The 7,794-nt window shown below is 33.4% G+C and overlaps 1 long non-coding RNA gene across 3 annotated transcripts; it reads right to left on the bottom strand.

Annotated features, from left to right (window-relative positions):
* Window positions 1-2,426: 2,426 nt before the first annotated feature.
* On the bottom strand, window positions 2,427-4,985 carry LOC111379276. Of its 3 annotated transcripts, XR_002700032.1 has the most exons (5): window positions 4,576-4,985; window positions 3,699-3,827; window positions 3,497-3,624; window positions 2,807-3,416; window positions 2,427-2,719 (listed from the first exon to the last, which is right to left on the bottom strand). It is a non-coding gene; the product is annotated as an uncharacterized LOC111379276 (long non-coding RNA). The 3 variants fall into 3 exon arrangements; XR_002700031.1 differs by having other exon boundaries at window positions 3,497-3,827; XR_002700033.1 differs by lacking the exon at window positions 4,576-4,985 and adding an exon at window positions 4,174-4,557 and having other exon boundaries at window positions 3,497-3,827.
* Between the last annotated feature and the right edge of the window lie 2,809 nt (window positions 4,986-7,794).

The following is a 7,794-nucleotide window of genomic DNA, read 5'->3' as shown; positions in this document are numbered from 1 at the left end:
ACAATCGTCCTCCGTCGACAACTTCACACCATTTAGATCAAATGGGCATTCACACTTATGTGTTCCAACAAACCTCATTCGTTTTGGTTCATGATCTGAATGATTTTTACGTTTTTTATATTTTTCACTATGCTCACATCCATAGCGTATACACGGCTTGCATCCTTACCACCATGCTCGGAATGTATTATAAAAATAATCGAACCAAGTTCCTTTCCAACCATTCGAACCCAATTACATAATGACTCTCGACTATGGAATACCTACACAATCAATATTAAAAAACTATATTAAAAAAACTGCAACAAGAGTTGAATTAATACATAAATTTAATATTTGATTTATTCATACTTGGTCAATAGTAAAGTATTGGATATAATCGTATATGTTGAAATCGTCATCATTTCCTGACATTTAGAACAAATAGAAGTAAATTATGATAAGTTATTATAAATTAAATTTATAATAGTCCTGCAAATAAATACAATATAATATTAAGAACTTACTTGTTGATTAAGAACAACTTTCGAGAATTCAGATGAAGTCGTAGTGTCAATAGCTACATCCATTCGCACCAAACTAAATATCATAATTCAGTTAGAGAATAGGTCTACTCAGCAATTATGTTGACAAACAATAATGCATGCACACGGAAATTCATATACTTACATATACAAAAGAAAAATGTCATGCATAGAGAAAATTCGATGGAAACTAACTGACTTCATACACAAGTCCACGAAAACTCCTTATTTAAAAAAGAAAAAAAGTAAAATCCACATAAATTGACATGCCCACATAATCACAAATTCATTTTCATACCAATATACAAGCAATTTATGGAATCAGTGGGCAGCCTTTGTCTCATTCATTTGATATATGCATGTAGTTCGTGGAATTATGGTGTGTAAATTCATAAACCTATTTTAACAATTAAAATCATAATCTTCCATACTTGTTTTAACAAATATATATATATATATATATAGCATGTAGTTCGTGGAATTATGGTGCGTAAATTCATAAACCTATTTTAACAATTAAAATCATAATCTTCCATACTTGTTTTAACAAATATATATTTATTGATTCCAAAATTTCAAACTTGACAAATAAATTGAAAAAATAAATTCATTTACCATGACGAAAAGAAAATTATCTTGCACAATGGAAGAAAAGCCGCCAGAAAAACCATGGCAAGAGATGTTGGGGGAAAAGAAAGAATGAAATTAGGTTTTATATTTGTGGCGTAACAATAATTTATTTAATTAAAAAGTATATTAGAAGCCTAATTATGTAATTTTACTTAAAGATATTTTAGTAAATAAGAAAATCATGGTATACTTAGTGAAATTTGTAGTGTATAATTACCCAATTCAATTTTTTGACCATTATTTTACTGTTTTCAACTGTCATTATTGATTTTTTTCACTCACAGATGAAAAATCAATTCTTATAATCACTATTAAACATGCCTAAATAAGTTAGAATAAAAAGACATTAATACCATTTTAATTATAAAACAAAAATAACATATCTCAATTCAAATTTTGAACTAAAGTCTCTTCTCCAACGCAACTAATAGCACCTTCATTTACATCTTCTCTAACACTAAAACCTAAAAAATTTATCGAAATTTAGTACAAAGATCTCGTGAATATCCGTTACTTTAGATTGGTAAATGCATTCGCATATATTTAATGTTGTTTTTTCTAAAATTAGCTCACAATTTTAATTATTAAACCTTATTTTGACTTATTTTAGCATTTATATATACATTTTTATAATTTATTGGTTAAATTTTTTAAACAAAAAATGAAAATTTTATCTAAACGGTATGACCATTTATTATCATTGGGCCCTAAACTTCATTTGGGTCACTGATAACAAACGCACAGGATGTTGTTTGATAACAAATGGCAAGATGGCGTCTGGACCTTCTAATATCGACAAACAAACCCAAACAGCCCCGACCTTCCATAATGGACCATTTGTTTAGCTTTTTTCCCCCTTCATCTAACTCTTTTTTAAATTGTGAATTATAATACAAATATGAAATCAGTATTCATTCCAATTTGTTACTTTGGTGAGTTTAAAAGGAGTAAAAATGTTAATGATCATGAAACTGAACAAGTGATGGAGAGGGTGTTTCTGCAATTATTTATTTATTTATTTTATTATTATTATTATTTTTTTTTAAGGAAAATGCTACTTACACACCACGGGTGTGTAAACATGGTGTTGCACCCCCTCATATTGAGGGAAGCCTATGCAAAACATGGGTTAGGGTGTAACCTGGGTGCATACTGTTATGTACGTGTAGCATCTCCCTTTTTTTAACATTAGCTATATAATATATGGCATGTATCTTGATTTACAAAACATTCTGATTTACAAAACATTCTCAATGTTGATCCCTCTGAATATGAGATAGATTTGTGATTTCTATTTTCGACCATTCAAATATTTTTGTTCCATCGATAAAGATTACATTTGAAATGAAAATGAGGTTACTAATTCAACTGAACAAAGACTACAATACACTTATTACCCTTCATCACCTCGACCACGCCATTCAGTACAACAATCACATCCTCCATTGTCTCGATCGTCACTCCTCCTGTCTCCTGCTCCATCATTACCATCACATCCTCTGTCATCCCTATAACTACTTTCGTCACATCCCTTGTCATCCTATTTTGTCACCCCCTTATCTCACCTTTTATCAAGCATATCCCATCTACCTCTTGTTTATAATATTTGCCATCCAGACCCACCACTCCTAGTCATCCTTCATTACTCTCACCATCTCCTACATTACCACTATTGTCCTCCCTGAACTCTCCTTATTGGTATGACGGTGGGGTCTTCCAACTAAATTATAAAGTCCACCTTCTTATCTAAAACTCCTAGATCTGATTTTAGAAATCATAGCTCATATCGTTATGCTCCTATCTTATCTCATATAACTATAGTCAGGTTTCTAATCAAAAGCTCAGTCAAATCATCTGAAGAAAATCAATGCCGTGCATGCTCACGACTCGATGATGGAGATCGATTAGGTGTAGATGATTGACTAGGGAAGGATCTTGATGAGAAAAAGGAAATTGATGTCGTGTAGGATATCTCATGGCTAAAGAAGATATGCAAGGAGACAAAGCTCACTATTCAAATGGATAGCGCTCCTACATAAATAAGAAGATTGACAATTAATACATTTAAATCACTTATGACAACATAAAACATAAATTATAATTAAATCACATGTAATAATAGAAAACATAAATCTACACAACTTTCCTCCATCTGAACATAATTAGATAATAGATCATCTTGACTAGGTTGAATAGAAGAGTCCCACATGTAACTTTGATCCACTTCTCTATTAATACCGTCAACTCACTATGGACTTCAAGCTGAAGTATTGATATTTCAATGAGTTAATGGTCATTTATCGAGTCGATAAACAAATATAAAATACAAATATAACACTCACTCGAGAATCGCTAAGTATAGCAGGTTCATCTTTGGCACTCGTGATATCCAGTGCTTAACAACGATTTATCCGAAGACACCTCGTGTACTTACTTTGGGCCCACCTCCCATCAAAGCGAAAATAGACTCCTATGCCCATATTTACAACACGCACAACTATTAGAATTTAATAATATATTAAAATCATAAGATTTGACATTTACCTGGATGGCCAATAGAAGGTCATATCCATTATATTTGCACTCATCTTTCCATGACTTAGGCATTGAATACCCTTCCTAACATATCCATAAAAACATCTTCGACCTTATGGATAGTTGTTGAATGCATCGCTATATTAACAACAAACAACGAGAAAAGATCAATCAATAGACAATGAGAAAAGATCAATCAATGTCTTATGGTATTTGCACATTGGCACATTCTCCAGTATAAACACTAATCCTAGCCTAAATTTATCTTTTATATTTGAGCAACTCTTGAATGCAATCTCCAAATGCAATCTCCAATTGTGCAGATGTAACTATAGACCTTCTTCCAAAATATTCATTTAATAGTTTTTATTCTGTAGAATATTGAGCCGCATAGCCTCATCACTTCCTGAGTTTAATCCTATAATAAGGGTAAACTCAAAAATCGAAAATTGGGCTACCCCTCTAACCCAAAATGCAATATCACCTTTGATAGACTTAAGCAATCAAAGTAAGAGGTTGTTGATGAGATGCCTTGAGAATTGCATGTGCCTCATTTGATAGAGCTTCCAAAGGCATTCCTGGTGTAGTAGAAGTAATCATCATCGAGTGCGAGAGCACCTTCTTAAAGCTCAAATAGTTACAATTTGATGTAATTTCCTTGGGATGTTTTCTCAATCTAGTGTTAATAGTGTACTCCATCCTTCAATAACTTACAATTATTAATATCTTACTAACTCATATATAAAACAATGCGTAGTTTCCAAAAATCAGAATAAGCGACTGTATACTACCAATAAGCAAGAAAGAAATTCATTTCATCGCACAATTATATACTACATTTCATTTAAAAAAAAAAAAAAAAAAAGAAAGGGCCACATTTTCTTACTTGCATTAGTGAGGCATCTGCATCACCGACATTGACATTTTCGTGAAGTGGGTCTTCATATACTTGCGTAAAGGTCGGTACCCGTAGAGTTGGTGAAGCAAGCATCGTATCGACGCCATCATGATAGGTGCGATGAATCCCTAATTCATCCATTTTTTCAAAATTTTCTTCAATTTACGAAAATTTACACCTTAATACATGAATTTTTGGAGCATAAATAATATGACCCATCAACATTATAAATAGAAAATAAAAAATTTATAAACTTCCCAGACAAAATAAAGAAAACAAACTACTAAAATAGAATCTAACTTTGAATTTTAGAGAAGAAAATGAAGTTGAAGTTTCACTTCAAAATCTAACTTGGGAAGGTTGGTTTAAGTCAATTCGATTTTGCCTATTCTTTTCTATCTTTTTGAACGTTCAAATGAGGGATAGATTTGAGATTTTTTTTCTTTTTATATTATGAAATTTGGTCAATGGTAATTCTAGTAAATGGGTTGGAACAGGTAATTCCTTAATGTAGATTGTAATGGATCGATCTACTCAAGCCAGCTCGCCTACGCCTAGACGCTGCCCAATTCGTTCATCAATTAACCGAGCCACAGGCTCTTGTCCAACCATGGGTCTTGCTCATGAGAAAATGAGCTGTGTCAGGTTAAAGTGCAAACCTTATTTAATTTTTGAGTAATTGCACTTGGGGCTTCTAACCTTTAAAAGTTGTGAAATTTAAGTCTAACCCTTTTATTTTTGGCACCATGTGTAACTAACCTATTAAAAATGTATGACTAAACAATGTCATATTAGCAATTCAAAGTCATTTTGTTTAAAATGAACATTCTACCACTCATTTCAAATTAAACGAAAAAAATTGAAGAAACTAAAAAAAGGTAGAATGAAATGAAAAAGGATAAAAAATGAAACCCCCATTTCGGAATCATTGGCAAACACTCTTCCTATCCCCATCCCCCTTTCCTAAAAGCTCCCCTACCTTGCCATCCGCTATCGATTTTCTCTATAGTGATATTTAAAATGCCCAGGGGGGTGTTTTTGATGACGATAAAAATCAGATCAACAAATTCTCACTCCTAACCAGGACTTTTACCTCCAAATCTCAATATTTTGATGCTTAAACTAAAACTATAGATGAATTTGCTATTTGAGATTGAGAGATTTGAATTGTATGCGCTTCTCTTTAAATGATGGGATATTTATAAATTTTCCTCTAAACTTTGGGATAATTAGATAATTTTGAGAGTATGACAGATGGCGGCTTTCTATTGGCTTTCATGTAATTGGTTTGGTTAAGAATTACACTTTATTCATTGGCTTATATGTCTTTTAATGATAGCTTGTAGCCAGCCTGGGCAAAGGAATGGTTCACAAGCTTTAAACAAGCATTATATATTTTTGTTTCTCTCGCATATGGTTTTACATTTTGCCAATAGCCAAGTTTGCAGATTTCATTTCGTTGTTTAACAAATAGTCCTCAGAGTCTGATTTTATTATTTATATTAAATCTAGAATTTTAATTGGATTTACTATGATTGACGAACCCTCGCCTTGCTCATCCTTGTTCGTTTGGAAGGACATGGAGAACGTGTTGGTGATCATTATCTTTTTACGCACTCTAATGGGCCTCTATAATATCTTTTCAAACTGACTCTCGGAGTGCATCTAATGATTCTAATTCAAGGAGATCTAATCTTAGAATTGAACTTCTAGCACATTTTCATTTTCTGTTGAAGTGTTATACCTTAATGTGCTCTTTTATAAGTTTATTACTCATCTGGTGTATGCATTAATCCAGAACTTTTTGGCCAAGCAGGGAGCTTTCGACTTGGAGCTGAGCATGCTAGTTGATCTTAATGAGAGTGATGGTGAAACCGTTGAGACCTTGGGGAATTTCTAGTGATCTTTCTAATTAGAACTTGGATGATATTAGGACCCATTTCACATTCTCAATGATATAGAGCTATTATGTCCTTGATAGTGTCAAACAGCAAATTGCCCATCCCTAGGTTGTATAGTTATTCATAAACATTCAATGGATATGGGGTATAGAGTCTTCTTTCACCACTTTTTTTTGGAGATCTTCTTTCCTCATTAAATATGGTGCCTTCCCACCTTGCTTCAAATGGGTAGGCCCAATTATTTAGGCCCTTTTTGTTATGGAGATCCGCAGATGCAAAAGGAGTATTTGCAAGATATATTCCATTCTATGTACGATCCTATGCTATTGGGGAATAATGTGAATCCTCGAGGGTACTACTCATTTTCTTCTCGTTTCTCTAGAACCTGGTCAGAGTTGGTAATTACCCTTGCCATGGTGTATAATTGGAAAGAGAATTTGTTTTCTTTGTTGGAGACAATTGGGGACTTCAACCCAACAATCCCAGCCTTTTAGTAGTTATACCTTAAACTTATTGTAAGTGTTAATTCGTTACTTGTCTTTTCACTAAGACTTTTATGTTCTAATTTTGGTGATTTGGTATAAGCGAACTACCTTTTTTGGTTTGGAAATGAACTCTCAGCAAACTTCATGTCCTTTTGGCTCTTATCCTTAATTTTGCTTGTTGAAGTTCTCGAAACTGGTAGATTGATTCATCCCTTAAATTTCAACTTTTATAACCTCGCCATTCAAACTACCATGGGTAAATACATGTATTGACTTATTTATCCGTAGTTCTAGGTATTTAATTGATTACTATTATCATTTTTAATGCCTTTTCTCTACTTCTTTTATAGTGCAGATTGAATTTGATGCAAACCCTTATAAATATTAGAGAATTTCTTCGCCTAAGATTTAGTCTTTGGCGAACCTAGAGGGGCTACTAACATTCCTATTGGGAATTCGATCACCAAGCTTACCATGAAAGGGTTAGGGAAATCACAGTCCCGTACTGTTGATGTTTTGGATCCAGGGTCATTGCCTTTAGAAGTAACATCTTTTGCCTTGCTTATCCATGCTAAGAAACTTAAAGGAAAGAGGAAAGAGTTAAGTAGATTCGGGAAAGCCCCCAGGGCACATCTCCAAGTGGTAAAAGAGGTGGATGGAGAAATTCAGCTTTGCTTGAGACTGCCGCGTCAAGGGTTCGAATCTTGAAATATGGATTTGGCTCTTGGGTAAGTGCAAGTGTACAAGCAGCCTTCCACCCTATACCCTTAGAGGCATAACCTGCGATTTACCTCCCTCACGATACTCCAGGGCAAGGGCGG

Source organism: Olea europaea, unplaced genomic scaffold (assembly GCF_002742605.1).
Source record: "Olea europaea var. sylvestris unplaced genomic scaffold, O_europaea_v1 scaffold1960, whole genome shotgun sequence".
Classification (NCBI taxonomy): Eukaryota; Viridiplantae; Streptophyta; class Magnoliopsida; order Lamiales; family Oleaceae; genus Olea; species Olea europaea.
This window is presented reverse-complemented; position numbering and strand designations above follow the sequence as displayed.